The sequence below is a fragment of the Coturnix japonica genome, chromosome 1 (assembly GCF_054131305.1).
Source record: "Coturnix japonica strain WE chromosome 1, WE-NBRP24, whole genome shotgun sequence".
Lineage (NCBI taxonomy): Eukaryota > Metazoa > Chordata > Aves > Galliformes > Phasianidae > Coturnix > Coturnix japonica.
The window spans coordinates 178,036,363-178,062,488 of NC_140663.1; the positions used below are offsets into that span (position 1 = coordinate 178,036,363).

At 48.9% G+C, this 26,126-nt stretch overlaps 1 protein-coding gene across 3 annotated transcripts in view; it reads left to right on the top strand.

Moving 5' to 3' along the window:
• Positions 1–137: 137 nt before the first annotated feature.
• FAM168A (family with sequence similarity 168 member A) overlaps positions 138–26,126 on the top strand; it is a 115,139-nt gene continuing 89,150 nt past the window's right edge. For 2 of the 3 annotated variants that reach the window (XM_085536654.1, XM_085536656.1), the window contains exon 1: positions 348–409. The gene's annotated coding sequence lies outside the window, so the exon portion shown is untranslated. Of the gene's footprint in view, positions 219–347; positions 410–26,126 lie in introns of those variants that run through there. The other variant, XM_085536655.1, reaches the window with a different exon arrangement.

A 26,126-nucleotide genomic window follows, 5' to 3' on the forward strand; every position in this document is an offset into this window, starting at 1 on the left:
CCCCCCAATCTCCCCTCCGAACTACAACTCCCAGCATCCCTCGCGTCTCATTATCCCCCATCACACCCCGCGGCTCCGCAGGCGCACTACACCTCCCGTCATGCAACGCGCTCCTACACATCCCAACACCCCCCGCGGCGCTCCGGGCCCTGTCTGCATCGAGCCAAAACTACATTACCCAGAGTCCTTCTCGGCTCGCTGCCACCGCATTGAAATAGGTGGGCGGCGCGCGGGGCGTGTCGGGAGAGGTAGTTCTCTCGGCGGCCGTAACGGTCCCGCTGCGGTGCCCCCCCCTCCTCCTTCTCCTTCTCCGTGTCTCCCGCTCCCCGCCTGCCGCCCCCTCCCCCACTCGCTGTTGGTTGAGCTGCGGCGGACGGACGGAGCGACAGAGCGGGACGGAACGGACACGGTGAGAGATGGGGGGGGTAAGAGAGAGGGGGGGTAAGGGGTGAGAGAGCCGATAATGGGGAGGGGGAGGGGGGGATTGGGGGGGGGTCGGGGCTCAATGAGGTGATGGGGGGGTCGGGGTGGGCTGGGGGGGTGTTGGAATGGGACAGAATGGGGACACAGGGCTGTAATGGGGGGGGTTGTAATGGGGGGGTTTAATGGGGGGGGTCGGGGCTCAATGAGGTGATGGGGGGGTTGGGGTGGGCTGGGGGGGTGTTAGAATGGGGCAGGTTGGGGACACAGGGCTGTAATGGGGGGGGGGTTGTAATGGGGAGGTTTAATGGGGGGGGAGTCGGGGCTCAATGAGGTGATGGGGGGGTCGGGGTGGGCTGGGGGGGTGTTAGAATGGGGCAGGTTGGGGACACAGGGCTGTAATGGGGGAGGGTTGTAATGGGGGGGGTCGGGGCTCAATGAGGTGATGGGGGGGTCGGGGGGGTGTTAGAATGGGGACAGGTTGGGGACACAGGGCAGGGCTGTAATGGGGGGGGCTTTAATGGGGGGGAGTCGGGGTTCGAGGTGATGGGGGGGTCGGGGTGGGATTTGGGGGTGTTAGAATGGGGGCAGAATGGGGGCAGGTTGGGGACACAGGGCAGGGCTTTAATGGGGGGGGGGCTATAATAGGGGTGGGGGTTTAATTGTGGGGGGTCGGGGCTCGAGGTGATGGGGGGGTCAGGGTGGGCTGGGGGGGGTGTTAGAATGGGGGCAGAATGGGAACACAGAGCTGTAATGGGGGGGGGGGCTATAATAGGGGGGGTGGGTTTAATGGGGGGGGTTCGGGGCTCAATGAGGTGATGGGGAGGGTCGGGGGGGTGTTAGAATGGGGGCAAGTTGGGGACACGGGGCTGTAATGGTGGGGGTTTAATGGGGGGGGGATAGGGGCTCAATGAGGTGATGAGGGGGTGTTAGAATGGGACAGGTTGGGGACAGGTTGGGGACACAGGGCTGTAATGGGGGGGGGCTATAATAAGGGGGGTGGGTTTAATGGGGGGGGGGTCGGGGCTCAATCAGGTGATGGGGGGGTTGGGGTGGGCTGGGGGTGTGTTAGAATGGGGACAGGTTGGGGACACAGAGCAGGGCTATAATGGGGGGGGGCTTTAATGGGGGGGGTCAGGGCTCAATGAGGTGATTGGGGGGGTCGGGGGGGTATTAGAATGGGGATAGGTTGGGGACACAGGGCTGTAATAGGGAGGGGGGGCTTTAATGGGGGGGGGGCTGCATTGGGTGGGGGAGGTTCGTGATGGAGCTGCCCCGAGGGGCTGCGATGGGACCGTGTGATGCTGGAGGGGACACAGAGCAGCCCGGCCATTGGCACCCACCGTTTACCTTTGTGGATGGGGAGGAATAAGGGGGAGGGGGGGGTTGTTTTCAAGCCCCGAAGGAGAAACGTGTTCACCCCCCACCCCCCCTTCCCCATAGTTTGGCAGGAGGCCGTGTTGTGTTGTGTTGTGTTGTGTGTTGTGTTGTGTTGTGTTCTGTGTTGTGTGTTGTGCTGGGTTGGCACCAGTTGGATTTGGGGGGGTATGGGAGCCCCTCGGTGGGGTCTCTGCGCCTTGTAGCCCTGCAGGGAACTCGGAACGGGAGCTCCCAGCCAAGTTTCACCTTTTCTTCTCGTGTCGGAATGGAAATGGGAGCGATCCGCTCCGTGCTGCTGCATGAGGGTCGTTCCCATCCCTGTGTGCGGCTCTGAGGGCTGGAAGGAATGGGTTTGCATTGGAGAGAGGGGGCAAGGTTGCAAATCCCTACTGGAAAGTAGGATGGAAATGGCACTGATGGGGTCGGGGATGGCACCGTGGAGGCTCCAGGCTGTGAGATGTGGGCTGTGTTTGATCCCATTGAAGTTATGATGGGTTTGGGATCGTTGCTTTAATGCTTGGAGATGGGCACTGCGGTGTTGGGGCAGCTCTGGGTTGGTTGTACCATGGGGGTGCTCAGCATCGGCCCCATGTGCAGCACAGGGCACTGATATCATATACTGAAAAGGTTTAGTGCCAAGCTGGGGTTTATTCCATTTTAGATACAGTCTCGTCTCTTTTTCACCTCCCCCTATGAGGAGCTCGCAAGTCAGCATTGCCACAGCCTGAATTACCTTCGTAGTGCATCCCTTTGGTGCTGAGCTCTATGGATGGGCACAAGGAGCAGGAAAGGGCTCTTTTCTTCCTCCCCTCCTTGACAAAGCCATGTATTATGAAGCAGAAATGAACCCCAGGTGGTCCTGTTGGTGTTGGAATCTATATATGCTTTAGGATGCGGCCGTGTGTGTTTGTTTTCGATGCTAAATAGAGATGGAGGAATCTCAGGCTGGTTTTTCTGTGGGTGAATGTGAATGATGGGGAACATCTATAGGGAAACATTCAGCTGGACTGGATGAGCTACAGAGGGGGTTCTTTTTTACCCTTTATCTTTGCATTTGACCTGCAAAGGTAAAAAGGAAAGTAGGCAAGGAAGGTAATGATGCTCCTGGTGCTTCCAGGGTGTTTCTCAGGCAGGTGGAAGCTCTTGGGTGAAGCACTTCATGTTTGATTCAAGGTGGTGTGTGCTCATGGTGAAGCTTTGGGGGCAGTAGTTGTGGGTTGGCATTGATGTTTGACCTTGGAGGTCAATGGAGGTGCTGGGTTGGGAATTGGTTTTATATACAATGAAGTTCTGAACAGAGGCAGAGGATGGGCTGAGACCTTTGTGCCCCCGGAGCTTAGAAACCTTCGTTGTTCCACCTGTAAAGCTCTGCTCGTTTCCAGTATCAACCCGCTGGGACCAGGAGCTGATGAGGTTGTCAGAAAGGAAACGCAATCTTTATGTCTTCCTTTCTGAGCTCCCTCTTCCCTTCGGTCTGGATTATGGTCCTCATTTGTCTTCTAGTCATGCTTTTCGAGCTCGATTGTATCCGCAGAGGCTCTGATTTCCTTTTCCTCAGTGCAAGAGCTCCGTGTACTTTGTGTTTCCTTCGTGACCCCCCCTTAAGCTCCCTTTGCAGAGCCGAGGCTCTCAGCGGTGCCGTGGCTCCCATTGTGTGGACTGGGGGGGAACAAACATCAGTAGGTATGATATGGTTTGCAGGGATGGGGCTGAACCTGATCATCTTAGAGAGTCACAGAATCTCAGTTTCAAACCATTCCCCCTTGTCCTATCAAGGTGTTTATGGAGCATTGGCCAACCCTCTTGAAGTTGGGTGCTCTGACCATGAACCACACCTCGTTCTTTGTCCCGGGCTCCAAACAGGAACGTGAACGCACGAATCTGAGTCATTTCCAGATGGGTTCCTCCTTGTGTTTCTTCTCTTTCCTGTTGGAACCCTGCGGGGAAGCCGCGATGATGATGAAGGTATTTGTGGCGCGATGCTTTGCTTTCAAAGAAATGCACAGGGAATGAGATAGCACAATTGGTCAAGTCAGTCATCACAAAGGCCCCCGTGCCCTGGTGAGGTGCTGGTTTACATTTGGCTCTGCTTTCTCCCTTCCATTTTCCTCTCCTTGAAGGAAACGGTCTAGAAAGCTGGCGGATGGGAAAACAGAAAGAGGGTTTATCGTAGCTCTCGTATAATGACTTTCTCAACAGAACAAAAGGATGTTGGAGTGTGTTTGTTGACTGAGCATTTATGAGTCGTGTGCCTTAGCAAGGGTTGGAGATTGGGGAGGATTACTGACAGCAGGCCTGGAATATTTCATGAGAGAAAATGGACCAAACTGGCAGGGAAAGAAGAGACGCCGTCGTGCCCGCTGGGCACATCTAATCCTTTGATCAAATGGATGCAGACTGCAGCAGGAGCCAAACCAGACCTTCCTATCTTGGATTTCTCAGTATTTTTTTGTTTCTGTTGAACTGAATCAGAAAGTTCTGGCTTCTTTTAGGGCATCAAACTCTTCTGTTTGTTTATGGATCAGGAGTTAAAGCTCAATATTTGGGCTTTGATTTGGCATCAGGCACCCAGCTCCCCAGATGTGCTTGAAATATGGGTTGCATCATTCTTATGTTGGAACCACACCATGAAGAAGAGCTGCCTTTCCCCATTTCCCTTTGGTTCTTTACATGTGGTTGTGGAGGAGATGGAAGCCCACCTGTCCATTAAAGTCAAAAGTTGTCCGTGCTCTTCCCAGCAGCTTTCAGGGGGTGTTCCAGCAGGTAAGTTGGCTCCTGTTCTGCAGCTCATCCAATGCAATGTGAAACCTTGGACTTAATTACAATCTGTGTGTATGGATATTTATTGTGGATTTATGGACAAGAACAGTTTGGAAGCGCTCTCTGGAAGGTGATGATGTTAAATGCTCATAGATGGGTCCGTGGCCCAGTGTGTTGCTGGAGAAGCTCACTGCTGCCTGAGGGAGGACTTGAAGACACTGGAGCATCTCCTGCCCTTGGGATGGATGGACAAGGCTGCTCACTGCCATTGCTGGCAAGTTATCATTGAATGATAGAATGGCCTGGATTGCAAAGGCCCACAGTGCTCATCCAGCTCCAACCCCCTGCTGTGTGCAGGGTCACCAACCAGCAGCCCAGGCTGCCCAGAGCCACATCCAGCCTGGCCTTGAATGCCTGCAGGGATGGGGCAGAGCAAGAATTCATTTCAAACCTTAGATCCATTTGGTTGATGGGGTTGGTTTCCTCTGTGGTAGCAGAGTTATGCTGTGGGCTGTAGTGATAAATGTGGCATCGTATCTCTTCTCATCTGAGTTTCAGTTTTTTGTTCTTAATTCCTTTGCGTTGAGCTCAACCCTGGTTTGGTTTGACGTGGAGTTTTACCATCAAGGAGCGATGCCATGAAGTGCTTTAAGCTCAACTCTGTGAAAGGGCAGATAACAGCAGGACAAGGGGAAATGGTTTGGAGTTGAAGGAGGGCAGATTGAGGTTGGATGTCAGGGGATGTTGTTTATAGAGAGTGGTGAGGTGCTGGAACAGCTGCCCAGAGGCTGTGGGTGCCCCGTCAATCCCTGTTTATTCTGTTCATGTCCTTTTAAAGTCGAGATCAGGTCTGCTTCACTTCTCCCTTACTTCATTCACAGCTGACATCTGCCTCAGTTATCATTACCCAACTCATCCTTTCACCCTATTCTGGTTTTCTGTTAGAAATACTCATCTTCTCTGTGTTCCTCCACGTTCCAGAAGAGATTGAAGAGGGACCCTCAGGCTCTCAGAAGTCAGAGGACTCTTTGAGGTCTCCCAATGCCTCTGAGGCCCCATTCATTGCAATGTGGAGGGGGTGGACACTCAGGAGACCCTTCAGCCCATTCCCCTCTTTGAGTCAAGGCGAATGTGTATCTACAGCATCACAGACACGTGTTCTTCTGATTCTCCCCTAAAATATACCAGTTTAGAAGGCACCTCAGCCTCCGTAGGTAGATGGCAGTTGTTGCTTGGCTGCCACTTTAGCTGAAAGCTTTTCCAATGTCTTCACTTGGCAATATTTCTTTGGCAGATTGGGATGCTTTGGTCCATAAGATATAACCCATCCTTGTTGTCTCCATCCTCACTGGTAGGAGTGTTGTGGTCTCCATCAGCTTCCCCCCTCCTGGGCTGAATGAGGACCTTTAATCTGTACTTACACATGACTATGTTCTAAACCTCTTCATGCTCCTATTGCTTTGCTCTGTGCTTCCTTCCCTCCATGCACAGTCAGCATTCCACAGCCCAGCAGCCTCCCTCACTTCTCTGCATCCCCTCCCTATTGACTTCCATTGGGCTCTTCTGGTTCGACTCCATTTGATCTCAGCGTTAGGTTTTTTTTGCCTTATCCTGTGGTTGCTTTCATGAGGATCCCTTAATCATTTCTCAAGCATCTTTTCCATTGATTGCAATGGGGGCTCAAGCTCTAATTTGCTGTAGGAGCTTTTCAGAGCTTCTCTCTTGCAGCCGTTTCCTCTTTGATCCCAAAAGCACTTGGAGAGTTTGCGGCTGAATTGAAGTGGATCATCTATATGCAAATTCCTTCATTATTTATTTTTTTTTCCTCCTCTAAGTTATATTAGGAGAAAATCAACATCTTCTGAGCGACGCCTGTTTTCATCACGTCGATGTTTCATTAAGATGAGAAGTGAAAAGCACAAACGTCATCCTGCTTAAAATCAATTATTGAAATCAGGACGGTCTGAAGCCGTGATTGAACTGCCAGGCCTGGATGGATTGAGATACAAACCTGCTCTTCTGGACTGCAAGGACCTGCGCCCCGGTGCTTCACTATGGCTTTATTGGCTGTAATGAGGCTGATTTTGGTGCTTCTACATGGTATTACTTATACACGAGGCTTTGTACCCCTCCAATCTCCTCCATAGCCCCACCAGCTCTCTGTCAGCCCCACTTGTGTTGTGTGGTTGTATACCAGAGCCTGTTACCCATCTTCTCCCACCATAACACACTGAGTTGCTGCCTCAGCACTCATTATCTCTGTGTTGCTGATACATGGAGCAGAGCTGAGCCTTCCTTCCCACCATGGGGCTGTACGTTGCAGCCCCCACTTCTCTCTCCCACCTGAACACTGTAGGACTCCTGGCTTTGGAAGCACAGTCCCACCCTCATCTCACCAGGTTCGTTTTGTCCTTTAACTCGCAGCGATTCCATTTCTCCCTGCTTGTTGTTCAGACTCACATCTATATATAGCAACAGAAAACTCATTTTCTTCGCAGACCCTCTTGCTCTGCCTTTGAACCTCATTTATCCTTCTGCGTCCTTCTCTCCTGTTTAGCTTATTCCTTTCCCGGATGCATCAGCACTTTCCTCTGGGAAGGTGTCTTTCTAGTTGGGAAGATGCTGGCTCTGCAGTTAATGATCTCCGTGTTCCCTGCAGAATACTTCCATCGCTCAAACCCAAAGATTCTCAGCAGCAGCAGGAGCTGCTGTCGTGCATGAGAACAAGTTACCAGCCACTCGCAGACTCCTGCCTACTCAGGAGGCAGCTCCTACCAGATCCTGCTTAGGTTTCTCTTGGCACAGTTCAGCTGGAGCATGGGGAAGAAGAAAGGCTGGCATGGTACCCTGCAGAGACTGCCAAACCTTGACTTAGACTTTCCTTTTCAGTTCTTTTTCCAGGTTCCCTGCAGTATTTTTTCATCTGCTCCGTTCCAGCTGATGGAAAGAGCCGCCCGTCCCCGTGTGTTCACTGGCTTCTTTTGACCATCATAATTAACCACTATTTGCTGTCCTCTGTTGAAAGAGGAGGTCGATGACAGTCAGGTATCTCTTGGAGCTGACCCTGCTGTTTCACAGGGTCTGTTTGCAGAGCCCATTTACACTGAGCACAGCCTAAATCAAACAGCAGGAGACGAGTTTGCTCGGTATTCAAGGTCATTTTTTCCTGCCAGCACCAAACACGCACATGTGCACACATGTACACATGGAATGATGGAATGGATTGGGTTGAGAAAGGTAACAGTGCTCACCCAGCTCCAACCCCTTATTATGTGCAGGGTCACCAACCAGCAGCCCAGGCTGCCCAGAGCCACATCCAGCCTGGCCTTGAATGCCTGCAGGGATGGGGCATCCACAGCCTCCTTGGGCAACCTGTTCCAGTGCGTCACCACCCTCTGGGTGTAAAACTTCCTCCTCAGATCCAACCTAAACCTCCCCTGTCTCACTTTAAACCATTCCCCCTTGTCCTATCACTGCCCACCCTCACAAACAGCCGTTCCCCCTCCTGTTTATACTCTCCTTTGAAATATTGGAAGTCTCAACTTTGTGACATCCAACCTCCAAATTGGAAGGGATCACTGAGCCCCAGCCCCACACAGCACCCAAAACCAGCCCTATATCAGAGCAGTGTCTCAGTGCTCCCTGGGCCCCAGCAGCTCAGGGTTGTTTCCAACACAACCCAAAGGGAGGTTGCAGCCAGGTGGGAATAGATCTCACAGGTAACAGCAATAGGATGAGAAGTGATGGCCTCAAATTGTGTCAGGAAAAGGTCAGGTTGGATATTAGGAATAATTTCCTCTCCAAGAGAGCGGTCAGACACTGGTACAGGTTGCACAGGGTGATGTGGAGTCTTCTTCCATGGAGGGGTTCTGGAACCATGGGGATATGGCACTGGGGGACACTGTGGGCATGGTGGGGCTGCACTGGGCTTGGGGATCTTGGAGATCCTTTCCAACCTCAATGATTCCATGCTTCTGTGAAAGGAAGGAAACGTTCACTGCCCATTCGTGCTCATCCAGTTGGGTTCCTCCATTGCTCTCCCTATGGAGTCCTTTTTAAATGGAGTTTTTAAATAGCACCGAGTGTGTCCCACTTGCACAGCAATGGCTCCTGCCTGATGTCAGCCCTGCAGAGGTTGTTCTGGTGTCTCGCTCGTTTCATTTCGCAGTTCAGGCTGGTGATGCCTTTGATCTGTGAAGCTCTTGATATGGATCTTATCTTTTTGCAGCCCTCTTTCCCCGGATGGTGCTGGCAGCCAGGATTAGCAGGGCTTACTTCACCACCAATCTTGTTTTTCAATCTCAAAGACTCGAGCACAGTTTCCCCCTGGGGTGGAGGTGGCAGCGATGCTGGAATACGTTGCTCTGTGATATCGGGACTTTCTGGCTATCAAGATAAGCTGCAGGGCTTACAGATCACTGGAGGCAATGGAAGGAAGCGGTCTGTCTGTAGTGGCTTTAGGTTTTATCTGACTTTCTTATGATTCTGCCTATTTATGATTCTTGCTTTGTATGTGAGTTTCTATTAACCCAAAGACAGTGGTATAAATATGGGGGAGACCATTCTGTATTCTTTGGCCTTTGTTGTCCACACATCTGCAGAGGGTGGTGATGCACTGGAGCAGGTTGCCCAAGGAGGCTGTGGATGCCCCATCCCTGCAGGCATTCAAGGCCAAGCTGGATGTGGCTCTGGGCAGCCTGGGCTGCTGGTTGGTGACCCTGCACACAGCAGGGGGTTGGAACTACATGATCATCGTGGTCCTTTGCAACCCAGGCCATTCTATCAATGGAGCTGTGGGAGTCCTTGTTCATCACTGAGAATGGCGCCAGGTAGCCCTTTCAGCATCCCTTTCAACTCAATAGTTCAATGATTCTCACAGTAGGGACAATTGCAGGGACAGTGTTGGGTATCTTCTGTGATCCTGTGTTCTTCCTACCAGGACAACTCCACATCCTCCCCCTCCTTCTTTTCCCAATAGGAGAGCAGACACCAGGAGCAGAGGGATCTCTGCATATAGTAAAAGAGGAGTAGAGAAGGGCCTGGATATTAAATAGACTTAAAACGTGCTCTTAAAACAAAACCTGGACGCTTTGTTGGGAGATGAGTTGTTTCTCTAAGTCTTTTTGTGTTGAAATCATGCAATGAGAGTGTCCATTTTAAGGTTATTGGGGATCATCCAGAGTCTTTTCCTGGTATTTAGAGTGGAAACGTGTTGGAATTGGAGCAGGATTGTGAGCTGTGCTTCCTGCCAGCTGTAGGCTGAGAGGTTGTACATAACAGCACTGCACATCCATCTCAGGTGGCCTGAATACAGCAAGAAGCAGAACAGAAGGTAGAAGAAACAGAGGCTGTGTTGGAGATTCAGGCTGTACCAGAGCTCCCAAAGTACCACCATCCATAGGGATGCCTTCTCCTTTTGTGGTTGAATGGATCTCTCATGGAGGAATAAAATAGCCACTGTTGCTTCAAATAGTGTTTGGGAGCATTTATGTGTAACCAGCCCCAATGGTTTCTTCTTGCTTTGATTCAAGCAGTGATGGAATGGATTGAAAGGTCAGTGATGCTGGAGTTGGTGATATAGCGATAGATACGGTGATAGAAAACAAACAAACAACAAACGCGTTTCTTTTGGGTTTATGAGTAAGGAGACAGAAAGGGAACAAGGCTGCTTTTGGCTCCTGTGACTTCTCCTGCAGGAAGGTTGGGTACGATTTCCATTTGAACATCTTGAAATAGCTCCTGGCTGAGTTGGAGACGAGCAGAAGCAGCATAAAAATAATCTGAGGATCCAAGAAAACACAGCAAGGGGAAGCTGGTTGGTTTCCAGGGAGCACCGGGCTGCAGTAACATCACAGAGAGAAGGCAGCCAGCACTGAGTGTGTCCTCTCATCTGCCTGATGGAAGCACAGCTCACATCAGTGACCTGCAGGGAAATCAGGTAGCTCAGGTTTAAACAGGGTGTAGCTGTGATGGGGAGGTGGGCTGCCTTCACTAATGGATAATGGAAGGGAAATGTCCTCAAGGATTATGAAGCTCCAACCACATTCAGGGCCACCAACCTCCACATTGATACCAGCCCAGGCTGCCCAGGGCCCCATCCAAGCTGGCCTTGAACACCTCCAGGGATGGACGGGGCATCCACAGCCTCTCTGGGCAGCTGTTCCAGCACCTCACCACTCTCATAGTAAAGAACTTATCACTCCTGTACAAGGTGGCACTGTGGGCAGGGCAGTCCTTGGCTCTCTGCTCAAATTAGCTTCCCTGAAGGCAAACACTAAAAATACTGCAGGGCACGTTGTCACTATTGGGAATGGCATCATAGAGCTGAGAGCGAAGGGGAGAAGTATCATATTTAGTTATAAAGGGGGATGTCTCAGAGCTGGGTGATGCAGGAGGAGGACTGGGTTGTTCTGAATGTGGTGATGGGTGGTGGCTGCAGATCTTCATTTAGGATCAGCGGAGGGAGGGGTTTTTGGTTTGCAGCCACCTATAAAATGGTTATTTACAAACTTTCTTCTCCGAAATGATCTCACCCTCAGTGTTTAACTCTGATGGAAAATAATGTAGAGGGACTTGCAGTGATGGAGTCTGGATTGCAGCAGTGGAAGTGATGCAACAGGGATACTGGAAAGCATGTGAGCAATGAGACAAAGGCTCTGTGTGAACCTGCACAGTGTTGTTGGGTGTCTCCAGAGCTGCTCTGGTCATTGATCCCAAACCCTTTTCAAAGCACTTCTAAATGAATCTAACAGTGCATTGATGAGCCTTGTCTGCATGTGAAACCGCCCCATTCGTGCTGATTGGAGCGATATTTGAAGTGATGTAAGAATAATTCAGCTGTATCATCAAGGGTGTCAGCCCTAAATAAATGATAGGGAAGATGAGCAAGCGTTTGGATAACAGGAGTGAGCTGTGAATGGGTTTGACCTGTTTTCTGAACGCTGGGATGAGATGGATGAAGGCAAAATCATTTGGCTCAGGGACCAAAACCACCTAAAAGAGAAAATGAGCAGCTAAGGGAAGAGAGCAGAAAGGTGCAGGGAAGAGCCTTCGTCATGGAAGAAACTGGGATGGGAAGCTCGACAGCTCTGTCTTCTGTACCCATGCCTACCCATAGAGATCTGCTATAGGAGACTTAAATCTGGTTCATGGAATCCAGATAGTCCCTGTTTTGTTCTTTTGAATCCAATAAAGAGATCATTCAGGCATTGGTTTCAAAGACTGACGCCTTATAGTGGTGTAAGGATGTGAGTTCCTAGAAAGCTGGGGAAAAATAGAGCTGAAGGAGTGGGATGGTGGTCATAGAATCATAGAATCACAGAATTATCAAGGTTGGAAAAGACCTAGAAGATCCAAGATTGTGAAATGCCATTGCTGGACTCTCATGTCCACTCCGTTCCTCAGTTCCTCTTTTTGTTGTTTGACTTTGTAATCTCAAGGGCATTTTCACATCAAGTTTTGATGAAATGCTGTGGAAAAGCAGGTGTTATAATATGGAGCTGTGTGGATCCTTAGGGATTTAACAGCAAGTGCAGACCTCCAGTGTTAATGGGCTGGTGTGATGCATTGGAAGGGACTCGTGCAATCACAGTTGCATGCAGCCACTTACTCCAAGTGCCAGCTTGGATTTTAACCCTTTATAAAGCACTTGATTGTTGGGTATTACAAAGAGATGTGCCCCTCCTTGGAAGGAGTCTAAGAGAACCCCGCGTTAATTGGGTACAAACCTGAGTGTGGTTTATTTAAATGAAGATTAAGTGATCTATTCAACGACTTCAGGCTCCACCTGAGACACACACACCTGTATTTGGCTTTCAGAGGATTTTCCTCATTAATTAGGAGCGCTTTCCTTGTGTTGTTACTTAATTGGATGCCACCAGGAACCTGATGAGACAATGAAGTGGTCTTAATTGCATACAAACGCAATGCACGATGCCTCACGTAATGGGCTGCTCCGTGGCACGACCTGCTGCTTGTTATCATCTACTAATAGCAACAGGAATCGCTCAGATTAAAAACAAAGGAGCCCATTAGATTCGGTACGTCGTTAATTAAGCACTCTCCTGTAGGCAGCTCTCCTATTTGTCATGCCTCACATAAGAAGATTGCCAAGTTTGGTAACGTAGGGTACTACATTAAGATGCTCTTCTCCACCTTGTGGGGGTGGGTTGGGGATCCCGTATCTCTTCTCCAACCTGAATGATTCTGTCGTTCTGTGCCTTTATGCTTTAAATACGATTTAGCTGAGAAATATTGGGAATGGTTGGACTAGATGATCTTCTAGGTCTTTTCCAACCTTTATAATTCTGTGATTTATCTTTTGGGGATGGTGGGACCAAGAGTAGAAGAAGGAGGAATAGAAGGACCCTTCCCCATGTCGTGCCTGTGCCTGATCAGCTTTCCCAAGCAGCAGGTCCATGTGTTGATGCCATGAATTATGGATGTAGCTGTCGTCACCCACAGAGCTCTGAATGTCTGCTTGGAGTTAACCAGTTCTAGTCAGCACTAGACAGTGGAATACACCCAAGATGTTCTCTCTTGGAAATGAGCCCTGGGCAGCCTGGGCTGGTATTTAATGTGGAGGTTGGTGGCCCTGCATATGGTGGGGGTTGGAGCTTCGTGATCCTTGAGGTCCCTTCCAAGCTGGGTCAATGATTCTATGGTTCTGTCTGCTGAGGTGTAGGCTTGTCCTTAAGGAAAACATGGGATTAATTGGCTGGTATCCTCACAACCAACCTGTGCCAGCAGGAGGAAAGACTTGATGAGGGTGGGTAGTGACAGGACTTTCCTTTCTCCTTCCCTCCCCTTTTCACTCTTTGCAGTCAGTTTTATTTTGCATCCTCAAACACTGACTTCTGTTGCAGGTTCTTATTGCAGGCTGTGAGTGGAGAGCTGAGCAGCAATAGGACTGCAATGGAGAGCACCAGGCTGCTCAGCCCAAATAAAAGCTCCGTGCCTTGTTAGAAGGGGGGTGTTGTTCTCAACCAGCACCACCAACCATGGAAGGCAATGCAGTCAGGTGCTGCTTCCCTTTATTGACACCAGCAATTCCTAGGAGTATCAGCTCCTCAGCAGAAAGCAATCCCAGCATCTGTTTGAAATGCAGCCTAGGGATCTGTTTGCCATGTGATTCATCTCAGCATCAAAAGCCAGGCTGTGAATTTGGCTGGGCCGATGGCTGGTTTCCTCTGCGTCGCTTCCAGGGCTGCGGTGGGAGCTGCTGACATTCCTCTGCACACAGCCCTGGTTGTTCCAGGAGATCCGTGAATGCAGCACTGCTTAAAAGGAAAACAAATGTTCCTCTGGGTTTGGGGGTCTGATCCTCTCATTGACTCCAGCACAGAGCTGGGATGGGATTGTAACACTTTGAGCTCTTTTAGTCTATGCGTGAAGCCAGCAGGAGAAATAATAGTAGTGGGGGGGGGGGGGTTGGAGAAAATAAGGTCAGGTAGGAATATCAGATCATCTGAGCTAATTAGGAGTAAATTAGATGGCACAAATTCTGAGTAGCACGTGCACACTTTCAGCCCTTAGGGACTAAACTGTGTCACAGAGTAAGAGGGGAGAGGGTTCCTCCTTTCCCTCCTGGCTGTCACCTGCAGCTTGAATGGCCTGGGTTGCAAAGGCCCACAGTGCTCATCCATTCCAACCCCCTGCTGTGTGCAGGGTCACCAACCAGCAGCCCAGGCTGCCCAGAGCCACATCCAGCCTGGCCTTGAATGCCTGCAGGGATGGGGCATCCACAGCCTCCTTGGGCAACCTGTTCCAGTGCGTCACCACCCTGAATCCATTTAGACACGTCTTGGATTGCAGCGTTGGCCTCAATATGGGATTGCTGGTTTTGTAGAGGCACGGTCAGTCCCTCCAAAAAAGAAGGAATAAATGGTGATGTAAAATAGGATGACTTGGATTGCCAGGTTCCAAGGTCACAGCCGCGTGGTTTTAACTGGGAGCTGCCTGAAGAAACTGGAGAAAGGATGTTTCTTATTATATTAGCCAGGAAAAGCGCAGAGTTTGTCACTCCAAAGGAACTTTCTCAGCATTTAATTGCTCTCCCTCTATTTATCTTTTTTACAGGATTCCAAGGGGGAAATAGAGAGAAAGAGAGAGAGAGAGGAAGCTGCTTCTGGCAGGTTTGAGCCAAGTGGAGACTCACAGGAGCTGCCCGTCAGCCAAGAGCTGCAGGAAAGGCACTGCCCAGTGGGGCCAATGCTTGATAATAGGGCTGGGAAGTAGGGTAAGGTCTGGGGTTGGTGAGGGCCACTGAGATGGTCAGAGGGGCTGGAGCAGCTCTGCTATGAGGAAAGGTTGAGGGAACTGGGCTGGTTCAGCTTGGAGAAGAGAAGGCTGAAATGAGACCTCATTGTGGGCATCCAATACTTGAAGGGAGGGTATAAACAGGAGGGGGAACGGCTGTTTGTGAGGGTGGGCAGTGATAGGACAAGGGGGAATGGTTTAAAGTGAGACAGGGGAGGTTTAGGTTGGATCTTAGGAGGAAGTTTTACACCCAGAGGGTGGTGACGCACTGGAACAGGTTGCCCAAGGAGGCTGTGGATGCCCCATCCCTGCAGGCATTCAAGGCCAGGCTGGATGTGGCTCTGGGCAGCCTGGGCTGCTGGTTGGTGACCCTGCACACAGCAGGGGGTTGGAACTACATGATCATCGTGGTCCTTTGAAACCCAGCCCATTCCATGATTCTATGATTCTCTAAGATCATCAGGTTGAGGCCCAGCCCATCCCTGCAAACCATGTCACACCTACTGACGTTTGTTCTGCTTCTCAGCTCCAGAAAACCTCTCAGCCCAATTTAATGTGTAATGAAAGGAAAAAGCATGGTTTGCTTTCACAGAGTTAGAAAAGTATAATTAGACTTGTAATTGGAGTGTGTCTTAGACAATTAGTTTTTATAAACTTGTATAATTTAGACCAAAGTAAAGGGCTCTTTCTTGCTGTAGGAGAGGTTAAGGAATACTGTGTGTGATTTTTAGGTCTCAGTGCCCGATACAGCTGGAGAGGAGCGTGTCCATCTTTCCAACACCCCCAAATCTGCACCTCCAGGAACCTGTAGGTGAATCAGGGCTTCTGCTCTGACCCTGTCATGGAACAACGGAATGGTTGGAGATGGAAGGGAGCCCTGAAGGCTGTCAGATCCCACAGGGACACCCACAGCTCTGTCAGTGCTCACAGCCCATTCCCTTACCCTGTGTATCATCATAGAATCACAGAACGGCCTGGGTTTCAAAGGACCACAATGATCATGTAGTTCCAACCCCCTGCTGTGTGCAGGGTCACCAACCAGCAGCCCAGGCTGCCCAGAGCCACATCCAGCCTGGCAGATCTGCATCTTACCTATATGGGCACATAATGGTCACTGGGGTGTTTTTACACTGCTTTTGTTAGGATGGGGGAAGCCATTGAGCCCCAGAGGTCAGCCCAGGAGCAGGGGCTGCCTTACAAACATGTGTTCCTCATTTGCTTGGCATTTTTGACGCTGCTCATTACAATAGCACGCAGCTGCTGCTTCTCAGCCTCGTGTTTGGAGCTGGGATTGAACGGTGGGGGAGAAACATCAAAACCTCTCACTGGAATCTCACTGCTGTAATATGTAACGTGGTGTGCAGGGAATGCATTCCCCTGATCTGAATGAATCCTGCATCATTACGGGCTGCCTTTGGAGCCTTAGAACAGCTTGGAAGCCAAGAGAGGTGATGGGCAGCGCTGGTGATGGGCTGCACCTGGGTTTTACCCCAATTCCCAGCCTGTTATTTATGGCTCTTGGTTTGCAATGAATGTGATCCACGTTCTGCCTGCCCAGATGTTGGGGATGGTGCTGCATTTTGGGGCAGGCTACAGGGGAGGCTTCCAGCACAGCCACAGGCTTTTAAGAAGCCATATTTGAGGTATTCTCCTCTTTTAATCTATTACAAATACTTATAACAAAAATAAAACAACCCCAACCTGACCTTTGCTACCGCGTATCTCATATTTTACAGAGCGATGACAAAGGGCAGTAAATTGAGTAAAACCTGCTATCCTTGGCAGGATTTCCCTTCTGACTCAATTCAATATGAACAAAGAGGACAAGGGCAAATAACTTCACTTATTCAGGTCATTTTTCATAAGAATCATAAAAGTTAGATAGAAAAGACCTATTAGATTAGCCTGCCCGTCTCCCATCTTGCCAGCACCGGGGCTGTTCTCTGCAGTGAAACATTCCATCTTCAGATGGAGGGAAGATAATTTGCCACTGATTATTACTGAGAGGCAAAGGATGGATGGTTCTCTGTCTGGGTGAGCAAATGTTTGTGACACTTCTTGCAAGGCTCATCTTTAATTCCTTCTGTGGTCTCCAATTGGCTTCCTGCTCATTTTTGGGGCCTGCTGATGGTATCACGATGCCTTTCTTCCCCTTTGGCCCATGTTTGCATTCCCACCCTGCCATTCTTTTGCACTAACCCTTAGGCTATCTCTAACAATTTCACCCCTTTGCATTGACGCCCTTCTAGTGCTTGCCAGGATTAATGTATGAACAACAACAGATTGTTCTTCCTGTATAATGGGAAATGTTTATAGGGCTCTTCAGATTAAAATAATATGGAATCCTCTTAAAGATAGCTGCTTTTTTTCCCCCTCATAAGAGAACTCCCAGTAGTGTATATACGAATCCTTTAACACGGTGACAGAACCCAAGAAGCTGACAATACAAATCAAGCCTCTTAGCAACGGTAAAAGAACGTGAATAATTGGGTAGCAGCCTATAAACAAGGGAACTCTGCAGCCTTCAGTCACAGGCATGTTTAAATCAACATCAGTGTTTTAATTGCTGCGCAGCCAAGAAGCTTCTCCCAGGCATGTCTGCATGAAGCGGAATGGTTTTGACATCTATTGCTCTAAATTCCAGCTGTATGTGCAGCATGGTGTGTCCAAAACAGTACTAAAATGGATACGAGTTTGGAAGGAATTCTAATAGAAGTTCATTGTAGAATATAATTGGATGTGGTACTCGGGGATATGATTTAGTGGAGGGTTTTTAGAGTTAGGATACTGGTTAGGCTGCGGTTGGACTTGATGATCTTCAAGGTCTTTTCCAACCTGGGTAATTGTATGATTCTATGATCTCGAGTTGGAAGGGATCCATAAGGATCATTGGGTGAGTCCAACAGAAGACCCAAAAATCAGACTGTAGGTCGATCTGTGGTGAGCATGGTCTGAGTGCAGAACTGGTTTCTTCTTTGAAGATCCCATGAGATGGAGATGATGAGGGAATGGCAATCTCTTCTTATCAGCAATATCTGCATTCTGACTGTTCATTGAATGGGATGTGGCTCGTGGCACTGGGAAATAGGGGATCTCTATGGCGTGATGTGGTCACACTGCGTTTGGTGCTGTGGGGTATGGTTGTGTGCCACCAGGTCTGAGGAGCACGTGTGGCTGTTCTGGATCCATTCAGCATCTCAACCATGAGTGGGTGAGGGCTGAGTATTGAAGGAGGGCAAAGGGAAAGGAAAGGGCCCATCCATTTTCTGGGCAGCCTGGGCTGCTGGTTGGCGACCCTGCACATAGCAGGGGGTTGGAAATGGGTGAGCGTTGTGGACCTTTGCAACCCAGGCCATTCTATCATTCTATGATTCTATGATCCTTCTCTGGGAGGGCACTGGGGGCCTCTGTTTGGATCTTACCCAGCCAGCATCCCTTGAGCACGTCAAATTTGGGTCTCTGCTGTGTTTTCTTGTATTGCTGTTGACTCTTGTATAACGTCAGGGAAATCAGGCAAGTCTATAATTTATGAACAGGAGATGTATTGAATGTGACAGGGAGAACGACTGGAAATTAGGATGCACAGAACGAGTGTTTGTGAAAGGAACAGGGGATATGTGGATATTAGGTGGAGGTCTTAATGGAACCGAAGTGTTCCAGAGCCATGGGGATGTGGCACCGAGGGGCATGGCAGGGTGGATTGGGGTTGGGGGTCTTTAGGTCTTTCCCAACCTTAATGATTCCATGGATGTGGTCTAAAAATGGTACATTGAGAACTTCTAGGTAAGGTGAACCACCTTTTTGGGATGGTGGTTGAATTGTGGGGTGGAATAAGGCTGGGATGTCTCCTGTCCATTCCCTATGAAGTACACGCGTGCGAGGCTTACCCTGCACAGACTTGCAATCAATTAATTTTGTTTGCAGAAACGCTCTAATTATGCACTTCTCCCGCTGGTTTGGCACAAGAAGACAAGCAAAATCTCCACCGGAATGCTTTCCCCGTGAAAAATCTGTGTTATTGTTTCTTTTCCTTTAGCTTGAACGTATTAATCTGATTGGCAAACCCTACTAAAAACCAAACAGCGTGCGGTGATTTACCTGCATAGTGCTTGTGCTTTGTGCACGCACAGGAGAGCAGCAGGGCTGTCCTTTGGGAGGCCGGAGGGCTGCAGTGACCTGGAAGGCACCCAGCTGGTGCAGCTCCTGTGCTGTGAGTGCTGCCTTTCTTCCCATTTTCAGCTCCATTTCTGCTCTCGGTGGCAGCTGCTTTAATACTTTTGCCAAAGCGAGTTGCAGGGAGGAAAGAAGCAGAGAGGAAGGGATTTTTTAGACCTCGGAATGTAAAGGTTGTTCCATATTGGAAGGGACCCATTGGGGTCACCACCCCCAACCTCACACAGCACCACAAACCCCTGCCCTATGTCAGAGCAGTGTCCCAGTGCTCTCTGAGCTCCAGCAGCTCAGGGCTGTGCCCAGTGCCCCCTGGGAGCAGAGCTATGCCCACCACCCAATGGGGCTCAGGGCCTTTTCCTGATATCCAGCCATAGGGTTGGAGCTGGGTGGTTTTTAAGGTCCCTTCCAATAGAAGCCATTCAGAGCCCAGCTCTGTTCCTGCAGGACCATTAATGGAACCGTTGCTGCTTAGGATTAACCCCACTGCCTGCACTAGCTGATGGGTTCAAGGTAAGCAAGAGTCACCAGGAAGATGGGACAGTGCTGCTAACATGGGGAAACCATGGAGAGAAGAGGAGAGGAGAGGAGAGGAGAGGAGAGGAGAGGAGAGGAGAGGAGAGGAGAGGAGAGGAGAGGAGAGGAGAGGAGAGGAGAGGAGAGGAGAGGAGAGGAGAGGAGAGGAGAGGAGAGGAGAGGAGAGGAGAGGAGAGGAGAGGAGAGGAGAAGAGAGAAGAGGAGGAGAAGAGAAGAGAAGAGAAGAGAAGAGAAGAGAAGAGAAGAGAAGAGAAGAGAAGAGAAGAGAAGAGAAGAGAAGAGAAGAGAAGAGAAGAGAAGAGAAGAGAAGAGAAGAGAAAAGAAGAAGAGGTGGGATGGTCCAGCATGGATCTCCTGCTTGAGTCCACATGGTTGCCACCCAGGTCCTTGCTGCTTTGGACCTCATCTCTTAGATAAGATGAGAGGCAATGACTTTAAGTTGCACCAGGGCAGGGCAGGTTGGATATTAGGGAACTTTTCTTCTTGGAAAGAGTAGTGATGCATTGGTATAGGCTGCCCAAGGAGGTTGGAGAGGGGGTTTGCCCTTCTCTGATGTCTTAACACATGCATAGTCACTTTTTAAGGGATTCTTAAGGCTTTCATAAACAGCTGCAACAGCAGAGAATTGCTGAAGATGCCCTTTCAGAGCTTGCTGGGAGCCCTCAGCACAGAGGAGGGAACTGCTGACCTGGAAAAAGAAATGGAAGGGAGTAAGATGAGTGTGCTCTGCAGGGAACAGCATTATGGAATTTGTTCTGGTTCTTGTGGAGGTGCCGTTTTGAAAGGCTTCACACTTACAGCATCACAGAATGGTTTGGGTTGGAAGGGACCTCAAGGATCATGAAGCTCCAACCCCCCACCACACACAGGGCCACCAACCTCCACATTGATACCAGCCCAGGCTGCCCAGGGCCCCATCCAAGCTGGCCTTGAACACCTCCAGGGATGGACGGGGCATCCACAGCCTCCTTGGCTTTAGTCAGCTAAACCCAGCAACGTCTGATTTTATATTCCCAGGCTGCAGGAGATGTTGGCTGTAGTAGTGCCCATAACACACACAGAGAAGTTATCTTTTTTTCAGCGGTGGATAAATTGATGCAAGGGAAGAAAAAAAAAAATACACAATATTGATTTGCCTTTTCCTGTGGCTTTTGAGAGGTTGTTAATGCAGCGAGTAGACGAGAGCCCTCATCTGTCTGTCTGCACAGTAATCTCTAATAAATTGACTTTTTGAAAACCCATTTTTAGTCTGTAGTTTCGGGGACTTGATTTGTGGAGTAGATGATATCTACCAGCAAGTAATTACTCATTTTGGGGCTGTGCAAAAGGTTGCGGGATGCGTTTTGATGCATTATCTGTAGCACGAAACATCACTCCTATTACTCATACAAGTTTTTCTCTGTGTTCTTCCTTATTGTAGGTGAGTGGAGAGGGTTGGGGGGATCGTTTGCGTTCATTGTTTGGAAGCAGTTTCTGGCACAGACACTTTGCAGAGTTAATTCCTGCGTGTGATGTGGCTATAAGGGCAATGATTTATGTCCAAGGAGATGAAGCATTGCCTGCTCTTAGGGTCCTGGGCTATGTAAGCAGGCTGGTGGCTGTGATGGCTGAGAACTTCTGGTTCTTGTGATGGGACAAGAGGTGATGGCCTCATGTTGCATCAAGGGAGGTTCAGGTTGGATAATGGGGAAGAATTCTTCTCCAAAGAGTGATGATGCAGCTGCTCAGGGAGTGGAGGGGGTCACCATCCCTGGGGGTGTTCAGAACCATGGGGATGTAGGCAGTGGGCACAATAGGGTGGGCTGGGGTTAGACTTGGGGATCTGGGAGGTCTTTTCCAGCCTTCACGCTTCCATGATTTTCAATTGGTCTCTGCCATCCTCCCATCATCCCAAACAGAAAAGAAAGTGAAGTGCAAGACCTTTCATCCCACCTAAAACAGATGTGGAGTCCAACTCCCCTTCTTCTGTGACCTGTGCTATCCTAAATGCCCATTAAATTTACCTTGTCTTTTCCTTATGCAACCTGGCATCAGAGGCTCAACCAACTGAACTCAATGGCCCCGGCTCTCCAGTGATGGGCAGCCATCAACAGCACCGAGCGGACCTGGCAGGCTTTGTCCTCACAGATCTCTCCAGCTTTCTATTTCTCAATGAGTGTATTCAGAACCACAGCTGCTTCTCCTAAATGTCCTTTTTGTTTACGTTCACATTAATGTTATTCATACCAGCTGAGGAAGTGACCATTTTCCTCTCTTCATTTCTCACCTCATGTAGTCTTGGATCCAGGAGACTCAACGTTTCAGGGCTTTGCCGTACACCTTCCCCATGCAGCTGCTCAAACACTTGACATTTTTATGCCCTTTTATACCTCAGAAGTGTTTGTCATGGGAAGAGTTTGATGAGGCACCCCAGGTTTGCCCCCATGTTTTTCTTGGCCCTTGGGCCAATCTTTGAAGCGTTGCCTGAAGATGGTTCCAGCAGCGTTAGGCAGAAGTGGAATTGCACATCCCCACTATGCCCACTGCCTTTCATCCCCAAGTGCCACCCAAAGCCAACGGATCGAGGATGATATGATGTGGGAATAACAAAGGTTGGAACATAGTGCAGATGTCAAACAGCTTTTCCCTTTGGATTGAAGGGATATTGTCTCCTTGGGGCATCTCATATGAGATATCAGCTGCAATTACGGACTTTTAATTCCTGGGAGTTCATGGCATTTCTTTTTGTTCTTCTTGGAATGCTGGTTTTTATTTTGCACTGTTGATGTAAGATTTAGAAGGTAATGGCTTCCCTGAGAGGGCTGTGTGCGTTTGTATGGCCGGCTCTTTATTGCAGAAGGCTTTTAGTAGGTCAAGGAAGCGCACATAGGAGGCTCTTAAAGTGAGCCATGAAATCATTTTGCCTAGCTTTGTTTTATTGTTACTTTGACAAATCTTTCTCTCCCCTTGGACTGCAAAGCAGCATAACAGCAATGCTCTGCCAGCAGTGCTGCCCTTAAATAAGGCATGAAGCATATTTAATTGGCTTTGCTGCAGAAGCTTAGAATCACATAATCATTAAGGTTGGAAAAGCCCTCCAAGATCCCCAAGTCCAACCCCAACCCACCACACTGTGCCCCATGGCCATGTCCCCATGTACCACATCTCCCACCATACTGGAACCCCACTAGGGATGGTGACCCCAAACCTCCTTGGGCAGCTGTTCCACTTCATCACCACTCTTTGTAGGAAGAAATTTATCCTAACATCCAACTTTTTGCCATAGCACTTGGTATATGATCCTGCTGCTATGGGGATAACCAGCTCTGCAGGCGTTGGGAGCACATTGTAGGTCATTTACTTGCATTTAATCTATCACCAGCCCTGGAGGTGTTGAAGGAACGTTTGGATGTTGTGCTGGGGGACATGGTTTAGTGAGAACTGTTGGTGATAAGTGGATGGTTGGAACTTCATTACTGTTATACCTGCAGGGAGGTTATGGGCAGGACGGTGCATGTTCCTCAGGGTGATAAGAGGTAACAGACACCAGTTTGACAGAGGTTACACATTGGGGTGGAGGAGAATCAGCCACAAACCCTGGACTTGTTGCCTGAGGAAACATGGGAATCCCCATGAGATGAGTTTCTAACAACAGGTTTCAGAAGCACTTCTGCCAGGAATAGCTCCAGTTTTGCCTTGAAGCAAGGAGTGAGAACATGGCTTTTCCAGCTCTGCTTTTCCCATTATGAGCCTGTGGGAGTTCCACTAAGTAACGTCTCATCCAGCTTTTCTTGTAAAGATCAAAACCACCCCAAATCAAAACAAAAAACCAAGCCCAACCCTTCCAAAGGTTCCAAAAATACTCTGTGCGTCTTTGTTATCTGTGCTTCCAGAAGCAGTCAGCATCCTCCTACTGGGCATCCCAAGCCTCTTGTGCATCACCGTGCCATATCTGAGCCTGCTGGACGTGCCCACCTTGGGTTCAGCTCAAAGATCACAAGAGAAGAATTGCTTACAGATTTTTGCAGCACGCTGAAATACAAACAGCCCTTTTTTCACTCCCTCAAGAGACATTAAATTGGATTTGGAGGAAGAAGAGTGCAGTGCAACATTTAGTCATAAACTGAAGATGTCCACCGCCGTGTTGACTTGGAGCATATGTTAGTGAAACGTGTCTCTGCTTTGCAGACAATTGTGCTGATGCTGTGGCAAGCACATTTAAAACAAGCATGGAAAATGTGCTGCCAGGAACGATCCAGCAGCAATGGTGGGGTCACTGAGATGACTTAATAGGGTTTTTTTCCCCCCTAGCTATCTGTATTAAATCAATGATTCATATAAATTATGCCAAGGGGAATTAATTGCTATTGCACGGTATAAAAAACTGCCAAACCAAGGGCAAAACTTTCTCCGTTGTAGTGCGTGAAATGAAATGGAGTTATGGTATGGAAGCATGAAATGGCTGCGCCTCTCACCCCAGGATGGCTGTGATATGGTGGAACAAAGGGATCCGGGGAGCAGAAGTTGGAAGGTTCTGGCCTGTTTGGAGGCTTTGGCACATTTGGAGGTTCCCCAAAACATACAACAGCTAACAAAGCTGAAATGCATTGTTCTCCTTGGCCTGGGCGCATCTCCATCGCCCAGATGTGCAGGGGAATTTAAGAGCTCAGTGGGTTCAGTGGTTCAGTGGGGGCTGAACTCCTACAAACCACATAGGGGTTAGATTGGAGTCTGTATAATATGGTTTCTTTCTTATCTCTACATCAGGGACACTTCCTGCCATTCTCTCTTGAAGAAATGTACAAAGAGAATAACTTCATTTTTGTTGTGGTTGGATACCGTGAGGGTGAGGCTGTGCAGGTAACTTAATGAGGCATCCATGGGCAGGGCGATGGGCTTGGATTAGAGCGTGTTCTGCCAGCACATTTTTGGGTCTGTTGGGAGATATATTATGGCTTCTCAGGGGCAGAGTATACTGTGGGTGTGTGAGCAGAAGATGCTTGGCTTTGGCAGTGGGTTTCTCATGGTATTGCTTTGGAATGTTTCTCACCCTAATCAGTGGAGAGAAAGTGGGTAAATTAAAGGAGCGTCAATGAAAGACGGGCTCTGGGAAACAGACCTAGTAGTTAAGTTTTGTGGGCATCTTCTTTTGGTAAATTTGTGGCATAGTCCCTGTTTAGTAAAAGTGTGTCATCTTAGAAGGACTTTGTGAAGCTTTATGGTATCAGGAATTGGACGTGATGATCCTTTTGTATCCCTTCCAACTTGAGATATTCTGTCATTCTTTGCAATGCTGGATGACTTAGAATCGTAGACTCAGAGAATCACTGTGATTGGAGAGGACCTCTCAGATCCCCAAGACCAACCTCATCTCATCCCTCCATCCCACTGACCACATTGATGGTCATCAACACCAACATGGCCATCAGCACCAACATGGCCATCAACACCAATGGCTGGCTCAGGTTCTACTTGTCCTCCCGCTACCACGTTGGTGCTGCTGTCTGGGCAGCCATCTGCTCAGCCAACTCAGAGAACAGCAGAAAAGGATTATTTTTAACCCGTATAAGTTCTCCAGTCTGCAGGAGGGCCGTGATGGTAGGGCAGTTTTCAAGGGAGGAAGTGGAGGAAGCACTGTGAGCCAGGGCGGCCATTTGGGCTTCCTGCATTGAGGTCTGCCTTCCAAAATTACTTCTTTCCATGCCTTTCTTTCCTCCTCTGTGATCCCACAGATGTTTTGGGCTTCCGATTCCTTCAGGTGGATCTAATTTGAGATATATATATCTGTATTAGCCAATACTTCTGGTTTCTCAGTGATTTATTTAGTTTATTTTTGGATGTGTCCTGAAAAGAACTGAACTCTGGTCTGGATGATCTGATTTAACATCTACATACATGAGGCTCTATGACAAGTGTCCCTGGTCAACTCTCCGCTGTCTCCTTGCTCCCAGCCTAATGCCTTTGAGCTGTAGTCCTTCATTTATTCACTGTGTGAGCAAAAGTTATATGAGAATGGAACTCTGTCGATGCTTGTCTTCATGTCTGAATAGATTGTTTGTCATGTTCTCATTAATCCTTCTTTTAGTGCTCATAACAGAATGTTATTCTTGGATTTTTTTCCCCCCCAATACACAATAAGGTCGAACTGAGGCTGCTGTAGTTGTAAAGAGATCTTTTCCAATGATTCCAAGACTTTGAAGGCTCAAGGCTGTCGGTGGTGTAGTAAATTATTTCAATGAACATTGCTCTTAGATAATTAACTTGCTTTCTTTTGACTGCAAAGATGTTTGTGGCTTAATAACCTTAAGGTGTCTTAGAAAGTAGAGGTTGCTCAAGACAGAATATCAGATTCGCAGTACCATGGTGTTGTAACACTGATGGAAACAGGAGGTGAATGGCTTTAACCATCTACTTCTGTGCCTTTAAATATTTTTTCCTGTCTAGGATTAGAACTGTATTTGGTACAAGGATGCAGCCCAGCACATGGAGCTGGTGCTGGAGATGGACCTGGAGGTGTTCAGGGGACATTTGGACGTTGTATTAAGGGACCTGGTTTAGTGAGAACTACTGGTGATGTGTGGATGGTTGGACCAGATGATCTTGGAGGTCTTTTCCAACCTTTG